The sequence below is a fragment of the Bison bison genome, unplaced genomic scaffold (genome assembly GCF_000754665.1).
Source record: "Bison bison bison isolate TAMUID 2011002044 unplaced genomic scaffold, Bison_UMD1.0 scf7180017864227, whole genome shotgun sequence".
NCBI lineage: Eukaryota > Metazoa > Chordata > Mammalia > Artiodactyla > Bovidae > Bison > Bison bison.
This window is the reverse complement of record NW_011494799.1, coordinates 3,646,224-3,656,046: the sequence shown is the minus strand read 5'-3', so window position 1 is coordinate 3,656,046 and position 9,823 is coordinate 3,646,224. Positions and strand designations below refer to the sequence as shown.

At 42.9% G+C, this 9,823-nt stretch overlaps 1 non-coding gene across 1 annotated transcript; it reads left to right on the top strand.

Moving 5' to 3' along the window:
* The first annotated feature begins 9,466 nt into the window (after window positions 1-9,466).
* Window positions 9,467-9,539, top strand: TRNAC-GCA. The gene has a single exon. It is a non-coding gene; the product is annotated as a tRNA-Cys (tRNA).
* Window positions 9,540-9,823: the final 284 nt, after the last annotated feature.

Sequence of the window (9,823 nt, the reverse complement as noted above, 5' to 3'; positions counted from 1 at the left end):
GTGCCCTGCGTGTAGCGTCGCCCTGGGGAAGGGATTTGACCACATCTTGTGCTTTACAAACCCTTCAAAACCTTTAAACTCTGCTTCATCTTACGTCACTAATGATTGATAAAGATGTATGAAAAAGTCAAGCTATAAAGAGTTTCTGCCTACATTTCAGATATCAACCGTCAAATCTTTTTCCTATTTACTGTTTTACCCAAAATAATGCAAATAACAGTGGATGAAACCTCTTGAATAATCATCTTTAGCATCCTGAGAAGATAAAGAGATACTATTTATAGAGATACTACTCTTTTCAATGGTGAAAATGGTCTAAGCATGACTTCTGGGCTTTGGTAACTCGGAACACTGTGCAATGCTGCCACCTTGCGGCTACAGCTATGAAATGGCCCAACATCATTTCCCTAGGTAATGTTGCCATCTGCTGGGCTATCCTGAGATTTCAGGACATGTGCAAAGAGTTCTCAGGGCCAGAATACAAATGAACTATCCATCAAATTGTGGATGTGTGACTGTTCACAGTGCCTAATTATCTGTAGATAGTTGCCGCATGGCCAGTTTAATATCTGTGATGTCATGGAATCTTGGTGCTAGAAACAGATGCAAATTTTTACCCAGGGAGCGGGCACCAGATTTCTTTGAGAATAAGAGAAGACATTCATGAATCTGAGCAACACTTTCTTCTGGATGCTTAAAAAACAACTGGGGAGCTTATTAGAAATCTGGGTCTTGGGTCCTAACTCAGAAATACTTGGAAACTGTATTTATGAGAGCTCCTCGGTGACCCTGACTCATGAACCCCTAGGTGACAGGTCACCTGGGGCACCATTGCACTCATGCATTCATTCCAGTGTTCTTGCATGTTTGGGTGCAGTGTGCTGAGTTAGGTTTGACTTCAAAGTAAAGAACCCTGTCTGTTTCAGGATGCACACTATTAAATGGTGAACTACAAGCATGCAGTTGGAATAAATGAAGCAATCTAGTTCCTGCAAGAATGCCCAAAATATAGCAGAAAGAAACAGTAGGGATTCCCCATAAGTTTTCTCCAGCAAGGAGAGTGTGGCTTTCCAGGGAGGTATATAAAGGTCCAGGCAGGTGCCAGGAGACCTGTAAGAACGGAAGTAAAATATCATTCTAGGTAAAGACAATGCATGCACAGAGGGGCAGAGGTTTGCAGACACACATTATCGCTGAGAATGGATAAGGACTCATTTATTCCTGAGCCATGATGTTTTTAATGATGGGGGCTTCTCTGATAGCTCAGTCAGAAAAGAATCTGCCTGTGATGCAGGAGACCTGGGTTTGATCCCTGGGTTGGGAAAATCCTTTGGAGGAGTAAATGGCAACCCACTCCAACATACTTGCTTGGGAAATCCCATGGACAGAGGAGCCTGGTGGGCCACCGTCTATAGGGTCCCACAGAGTCAGACACGACTGAAGCAACTTAGCAGCAGCAAGTGTACAACAAAGCGATTGAGTCATATACATATAATTTTTTGAGGTTCCCTTTCATTATAGGTTATAATAAGATATCAACTAAAGACCATGGAAGAAACCAAAAGAAATGTCAAGATGATCTCTTTTTTTTAATTAATTAACTAAATTAGAGGATAATTACTTTACAATATTGTGGTGAATTCTGACATACATTGACATGACTCAGCCACGGTGCACATATGTCCCCACATCCTGAACCCCCTCCCACCTCCTTTCCCACCCCCATTCCTCTGGGTTGTCCCAGAGCACTGGCTTTGAGTGCCCTGCTTCATGCATCGAACTTGCACCAGTCATCTATTTTACAAATGGTAATAATGTACATGTTTCAGTGCTATTCTCTCAAATCATCTCTCCCTAGATCTTGTAAGAATTCAAGAGTTTCAGCCAGTTTGAGAGTTGTTCATCCAATAAATCCCACTCCTCAAGTCTTTCTTGTTCTCAAAACAGATTCAAGCTGAGATCTTCACATCTCTGGAGAATGAAGCCAGAGGAAATCAGTGAATGATTTAGTCTTTTCCACTAACTGACACCAACCAACTTGTCATCATATCTGGTGTCCCATACTTGAAAATACAACAAGGAGCTCATATCTGTCTCTTTCACTAAGTAAAATCTTCCCTATTATATTTCCTTTGTAGGTATGGCTACCATTTGCTTAATGGGTCAGTTGACTACTATATAGTCCTTAGTTTCCTGGTAGATTGCCCTTCTCTGCTTCACCCCAAGTCACATTGCTTCAAGGAGTGACCAAGGAAAAATACACGCATTCAAAGATCCCATGACATTTTTCATGATAAAACCCTAGCCCTCCAGCAGAAGGCTTCCCAGCTCTTCCAGAACATAGGATGTAATCAACTAAACAACCATTTTACCTAACAGTAACATTTATTCCTGCAAAAGGAATTATCAGAACCCAACCCATCCAAGGGCAAAGGAGAAACCCCAACAAGATGGTAGGAGGAGCAAAATCACATTTAGAATCAAACCCCATACCCACCAGAGATGCTCAGAGGGCTCACAAAAAAACCTTGTGCCCACCAAGAGACCCCACAGAAACTGAGCCAGACCTGCCTTTGAGTGTTTGAGTATCTCCTGCAGAGGCATGGGTCAGCAGTGGCCTGCCACAGGGGCAGGGGCTCTGGTTTCAGCAGACCTGGGTATGGCATAAGCCCTCTTGGAGGAGGTCAGCATTAACCCACCATAGAGCCTTCAGAACTTACACAGGACTGGGAAACAGACTCTTGGAAGGCACAAACAAAACCTTGTGTGCACCAGGACTCAGGAGGAAGGAGCAGTGACCCCACAAGAGACGGACCCAGACTTGCCTGTGAGTGTCCAGGAGTCTCTGGTGGAGGCGTGGGTCAGCAGTGGCCTGCTGCAGGGTCTGGGGCTGAAATGGACCTTTTGAAGGAGGTCACAATTATCTTCATTACTCAGGTCAAACAACAGGGAGGGAACACAGCCCAGTCTATCAACAGAAAATTGGATTAAAGATTTACTGAGCATGGCCCCGCCAATCAGAACAAGACCCAGTTTCCCCCTGAATCAGTCTCTCCAATCAGGAAGCTTCCATAAGCATCTTATCCTTCTCCATCAGAGGGCAGACAGAATGAAAACCAAAATCACAGAAAACTAATCAAATTGATCACATGGACCACAGCCTAGTGTAACTCAATGAATCTATGAGCCATGCCGTGTAGGGCCACTCAAGACAGACAGGTCACAGTGGAGAGTTCTGACAAAATGTGGTCCACTGGAGAAGGGAATGGCAAACCACCTCAGTATTCTTGCCTGGAGAACCCCATGGACAGTATGAAAAGGCAAAAACTTAGGACACTGAAAGATGAACTCCCCAGGTCGGTAGGTGCCCAATATGCTACTGGACAAGAATGGAAAAATAACTGCAGAAAGAACGAAGAGATGGAGCCAAAGCAAAAACAATGCCCAGTTGTGGATGTGGCTGGTGATGCAAGTAAAGCCCGATGCTATAAAGAGCAATATTGCATAGGAACCTGGAATGAGATGCATGCATCAAGGTAAATTGGAAGTGATCAAACAGGAGATGGCAAGACCAAACATCAACATTTTAGGAATCAGTGAACTAAAATGGACTGGAATGGGTGAATTTAACTCAGATGACCATTGTATCTACTACTGTAGGCAAGAATCCTTTAGAAGACATAGAGTAGCCATCATAGTCAACAAAAGAGTCCGAAATGCAGTACTTGGATGCAATCTCAAAAGTGACAGAATGATCTCTGTTCATTTCCAAGGCAATCCATTTGGTTTCACGGTAGTCCAAGTCTATGCCCCAACCAGTAATGCTGAAGAAGCTGAAGTTATAGTTCTATAAAGACCTATAAGACCTTCTAGAACTAACACATCATAGGGGACTGGAATGCAAAAGTAGGAAGTCAAGAGATACCTGGAGTAACAGGAAAATTTGGCCTTGGAGTACAAAAGAAGCAGGGCAAAGGCTAACAGAGTTTTGCCAAGAGAACCTACTGGCCATAGCAAACACCCTCTTCCAACAACACAAGAGAAGACTCTACACATGAACATCACCAGATGATCAATACTGAAATCAGACTGATTATATTCTTTGCAGCCAAGGATGGAAAGGCTCTATACAGTCAGCAAAAACAAGACAGGGAGCTGACTGTGGCTTAGATCATGAACTCCTTATTGCCAAATTCAGACTTAAATTGAAGAAAGTGGGGAAAACCACTAGACTATTCAGGTATGACCTAAATCAAATCCCTTACAATTATACAGTGGAGGTGACAAACAGATTCAAGGGATTAGATCTAATAGAGTGCCTGAAGAACTATGGATGGAGGTTCATGACACTGTACAGGAGACAGGGAGCAAGAACATCCCCAAGAAAAAGAAATGTGAAAAAGCAAAATGGCTCTCTGAGAAGGCCTTACAAATAGCTGTGGAAAGAAGAGAAGTGAAAAACAAAGGAGAAAAGGAAAGAAATACCCATTTGAATGAAGAGTTCCAAAGAATAGCAAGGAGAGATAAGAAAGCCTTCTTCAGTGATCAATGTAAAGAAATAGTGGAAAGCAATAGAATGGGAAAGACTGGAGAAGGCAATGGCACCCCACTCCAGTACTGTTGCCTGGAAAATCCCATGGATGGAGGAGCCTGGTAGGCTGCAGTCCATGGGGTCGCTAAAAATCAGGCACGACTGAGCGACTTCACTTTCACTTTTCACTTTCATGCATTGGAGAAGGAAATGGCAACCCACTCCAGTGTTCTGGAGAATCTCAGGGACGGCGGAGCCTGGTGGGCTGCCGTCTATGGGGTCGCACAGAGTCAGACACGACTGAAATGACTTAGCAGCAGCAGCAGCAGAGATCTCTTCAAGAAAATTCAAGATACCAAGGGAACATTTCATGCAAAGATGGGCACAATAAAGGACAGAAGTGGTATGGACCTAACAGAAGCAGAAAATATTGATAAGAGGTGGCAACAATATGAAGAAGAACAATACACAAAAGATCTTCATGACCCAGATAACAACGATGGTGTGATCACTCACCTAGAGCCAGACATCCTGGAATGTGAAGTCAAGTGGGCCTTAGGAAGCATCACTATGAACAAAGCTAGTGGAGGTGATGGAATTCCAGTTGAGCTCTTTCAAATACTAAAAGATGATGCTTTGAAAGTCCTGCACTCAATATGCCAGCAAATTTGGAAGACTCAGCAGTGGCCACAGGACTGAAAAAGGTCAGTTTTCATTCCAATCCCAAAGAAAGGCAATGCCAAAGAATGCTCAAACTACTGCACAATTGCATTCATCTCACACACTAGCAAAGTAATGCTCAAAATTCTCCAAGTGAGGCTTCAGCAGTTTGTGAACCATGAAGTTCCAGATGTTAAAGCTAGATTTAGAAAAGGCAGAGGAATCAGAGATCAAATTGCCACCATCCATCCATTGGCTCATCGAAAAAGCAAGAGAGTTCCAGAAAAACATCTACTTCGGCTTTATTGACTACACCAAAGACTTTGACTGTGTAGATCACAACAAATTGTGGAAAATTCTTCAAGAGATGGGAATATCAGACCACCTAAACTGCCTCTTGAGAAATCTGTATGCAGGTCAGGAAGCAACAGTTAGAACTGGACATGAAACAACAGACTGGTTCCAAATCAGGAAAGGAGTACGTCAAGGCTGTATATTGTCAACCTGTTTATTTAACTTATATACAGAGTACATCATCAGAAATGCTGGGCTGGATGAAGCCCAAGCTGGAATCAAGATTTCTGGGAGAAATATCAATAATGTCAGGTATGCAGATGATACCACCTTTATGGCAGAAAGTGAAGAGAAACTAAAGTGCCTCTTAATGAAAGTAAAAGAGGAGAGTGAAAAAGTTGGCTTAAAACTCAAAATTCAGAGTATAAAGATCATGGAATCTGGTCCCATCACTTCATGGCGAATAGACAGGGAAACAGTGGAAACAGTGGCAGATTTTATTTTTTTGTGCTCCAAAATCACTGAAGATGGTGACTGCAGCCATGAAATTAAAAGATGCTTGCTCCTTGGAAGTAAAGTGATGACCAACCTAGACAGCATATTAAAAAGCAGAGGCATTACTCTCCCAACAAAGGTCCATCTAGTCAAGCTATGGTTTTTCCAATAGTCATGTATGAATGTGGGAGTTAGACTATAAAGAAAGCTGAATGCTGAAGAATTGATGCTTTTGAACTGTGGTGTTGGAGAAGACTCTTGAGAGTCCCTTGGACTGCAAGGAGATCCAACCAGTCCATCCTAAAAGAAGTCAGTTCTGAATATTCATTGGAAGGACTGATGCTGAAGCTGAAACTCCAATACTTTGTCCACCTGATGTGAAGAGCTGACTCATTGGAAAAGATCCTGATGCTGGGAAAGATTGAAGGTGGGAGGTGAAGGGGATGACAGAGGATGAGATGGTTGGATGGCATCACCGACTCGATGGACATGGGTTTGAGTAAGCTCTGGGAGTTGGTGATGGACAGGAAGGCCTGGTGTGCTGCCGTCCATGGTATCACAGAGTCCAACACGACTGAGCAACCGAACTGAACGGAACTGTTCCTTCTGTCTGAAACCTCACTCCTCCATCTTTGCCTGTAGAAAATTGTTGCATCCAGTTGGGTACATCTCAAATGTCAATTTCTACATTAAGTCTTTGGAGACACTCGGAACCAATCGAATCTTCTCTGTTGAGTCCCTGTATCACTTACTTGTAAACATCCATTACAATTCTTATCGCTATTTGTGTCTATGTCTTCTTTCTATTTATGAACAGGGTTTCATTTTCAAGGAAGAATGAGACAGAGCTGGGGTATTATCAGTTTTCAGGCTGACTGCCAAGTGCTTCCCAAGTTCACCTCCCACTCCTGCACACTCAGCTATATCCACACATTCTAGAAACTGGTCCTCAGGGTCACAGGCATGGGAACTCAATTTAGGGAGGCTCATATTAATTTCATCAAATTTTTAAAAGTACTCAGAATGGAAACTTACTCATTTACAGTAACTAATATTTGGCATGCTCAGATATTGGTACAGTAAGAAGTCTACAAGAATTAAGGGGAGGGATGGAAGGTGTTAGTTATATGAACAAAAATAATTACTAGCATCAGCCTTCTTGTTGCTGTTGTTCAGTCAATCAGTCACGTCCAACTCTTTGCAACTCCATGGACTGCAGCACGCCAGCCCTCCCTGTCCTTCACTATCTGCCGGAGTTGGCTCAAACTCATGTCCATCGAGTTGGTGATGCCATCCAACCATCTCATCCTCTGTCATCCCCTTCACCTCCCACCTTCAATCTTTCCCAGCATCAGGATCTTTTCCAATGAGTCAGCTCTTCACATCAGGTGGACAAGGTATTGGAGTTTCAGCTTCAGCATCAGTCCTTCCAATGAATATTCAGAACTAATTTCTTTTAGGATGGACTGGTTGGATCTCCTTGCAGTCCAAGGGACTCTCAAGAGTTTTCTCCACCCAATGGTGGAGAAGTCAATGGTGCCACCCAACCCTTTTATCTTCTGTTGCTCCCTTCTCCTCCTGCCCTCAATCTTTCCCAGCCCTGGGGCCTTTTTCAATGAGTTGGCTCGTCTTATCAGGGAATTCCAGAAAAACACCTACTTCTGCTGCATTGACTATGCTAAAGACTTTGATTGTGTGAATCAACAAACTGTGGAAAATTCTTAAAGAGATGGGAATACAAGACCACCTTACCTGCCTCCTGAGAAACCTGTATGTAGGTCAAGAAGCAACAGTCAGAACTGGACATGGAACAATGAACTGGTTCAAAATTGGGAAAGGAGTATGTCAAGGCTGTATATTGTCACCCTGCTTATTAAACTTAAATGCAGAGTACATCATGTGAAAAGCCAAGCTGGATGAAGCTCAAGCTGGAGTCAAGATTGCAGAGAGCAATATCAATAACCTCAGATATTCAGATTACACCATCCATATTATGGCAGAAAGTGAAGAGGAACTAAAGAGCCTCTTGATGAAGGTGAAAGAGGAAAGTGAAAAGGGGAGTTTAAAACTCAGTATCAGCCTATGCCGCTCAAATTGATCCACCTCCATCAAAAGGTTTTATTTGTCAAAGGCAAAGAAGATGAAGTCTAAGGGCATAGTTAGGGAATCAGTGTCATGGTACTTCTGTATTTGTGCTGGCCATCTTCTTTCTGTCCAGGCATTCTTTCTGCAAACAGACGATAATGCAATTGATTAGAGCTTCAATTTCTGTTTTATAATCTTTCCTCTTTTCTACCATGTCATACTGAGACAGTATCAAATTTTCTCAGACTCATCAGCCTCTTGATAACTGACCATCTCTTGGATTTCTTCCATAGTTCATGTGAATCCCACCCCACTGTATGAGGCTTTTACTAGTGTAACTCTCAGTCGGAGCCCTAAGGTATGGTCCTCACACTGTACATTTCCCTAAGACAAAACAGCGTCTGGCTCCTTTTTAGGTTCATACCACAGTGCCTGGCTCAGAGTAAGTTCTCAATAAATATTTTAATTTATTCGAGTAGGTCCATTCAATTGTTTATTTCACTCATGAGGTTAAGTTTGCATGAATTCAAGGAATGCTCCTACCACTATTAAGTTGGTGCCGTGCTAAATGACAATGAAAAAAGAGCAGGACGGCATGGTCCTTTCCCCCATGTCTTCAGTCTTCCTTTTGTCTGTAGAAAAACTTTAGTCAAAGAATATGTTTAATCAGAGAAGTGAGAAAATGCAGAAGCAAAGGAAAACAAACAAGACCAAATAACAATAGTTAAGTCATTAAACAAATTCAAGGACCTCTCATTTCTCCTCAAAGGCTACAGACAATATTCTGAGCCATATCCTTTGAGCTGTTTTGAAGATACTTAAACCCACCAGGTGGAAGGAGTTAAACACACGATGACCAGACTGTAGCCATGGCATGAGCTGCCACAATTCCAAGAACCGGAACAAACTGACCCTGGAACTGAAGACTATCTGTACTTGAAACAGTCAAGAGGCAGCTGATTCATGTTGATGTATGGCAAAAAACCATCACAACATTGTAAAGTAATTATCCTCAATAAATTAATTAAAAAAAACAGATTAGATAACCATATGAGATTTCAGGATAGCTGTCAGAGCAGCTGTTTCTGCATGAAGTCCCCTCCCTCAGCCTATAAAAGCTCGGTGATTGCTGGTGGGGATGTTCGGCATTTCGGAGTCCATTTCTCCCCACTCCCCATGCCATCCCAGTTGCCAACCTCCAAAACAAACCAAACTTTCCTTTCCACCAACCTTGCTGCTTTATTAGATTTTGAGCAGTGAACAGCCAGACCCCACTTTTGGTAACGATAAGTTTGTCATTTAGTTTGCTATCTCAAAAGATAAAGACAACTACTAATGTTTTCAAAATAGGGAAGAAATCACAATAATTGTGGTGGGGAGGTTATTATGCAATCAGTGGCTTCCCTGGTGGCTCAGATGGTAAAGCGTCTGCCTGCAATGCAGAAGACCCCGGGTTCAATTCCTGGGTTGGGAAGATCCCCTGGAGAAGGAAGTGGCACCCCACTCCAGCACTCTTGCCTGGAAAATCCCATGGACGGAGGAGCCTGATAGGCTGCAGTCCATGGGGTCCCAAAGAGTTGGACACGACTGAGCGACTTCACTTTCACTTTCATTTTAAGACAATGGTCCCAAAGTGTGGTCTCTATAATAGTGCAACAGTAGCACCTAGGAACTTTCTAGAAATGTACCTTAAGCCCCTCCTCAGATCTACTGAATCAGGAACTCTAGGTGCAGAGCTCTGCAGGCTGTGTTTTAACA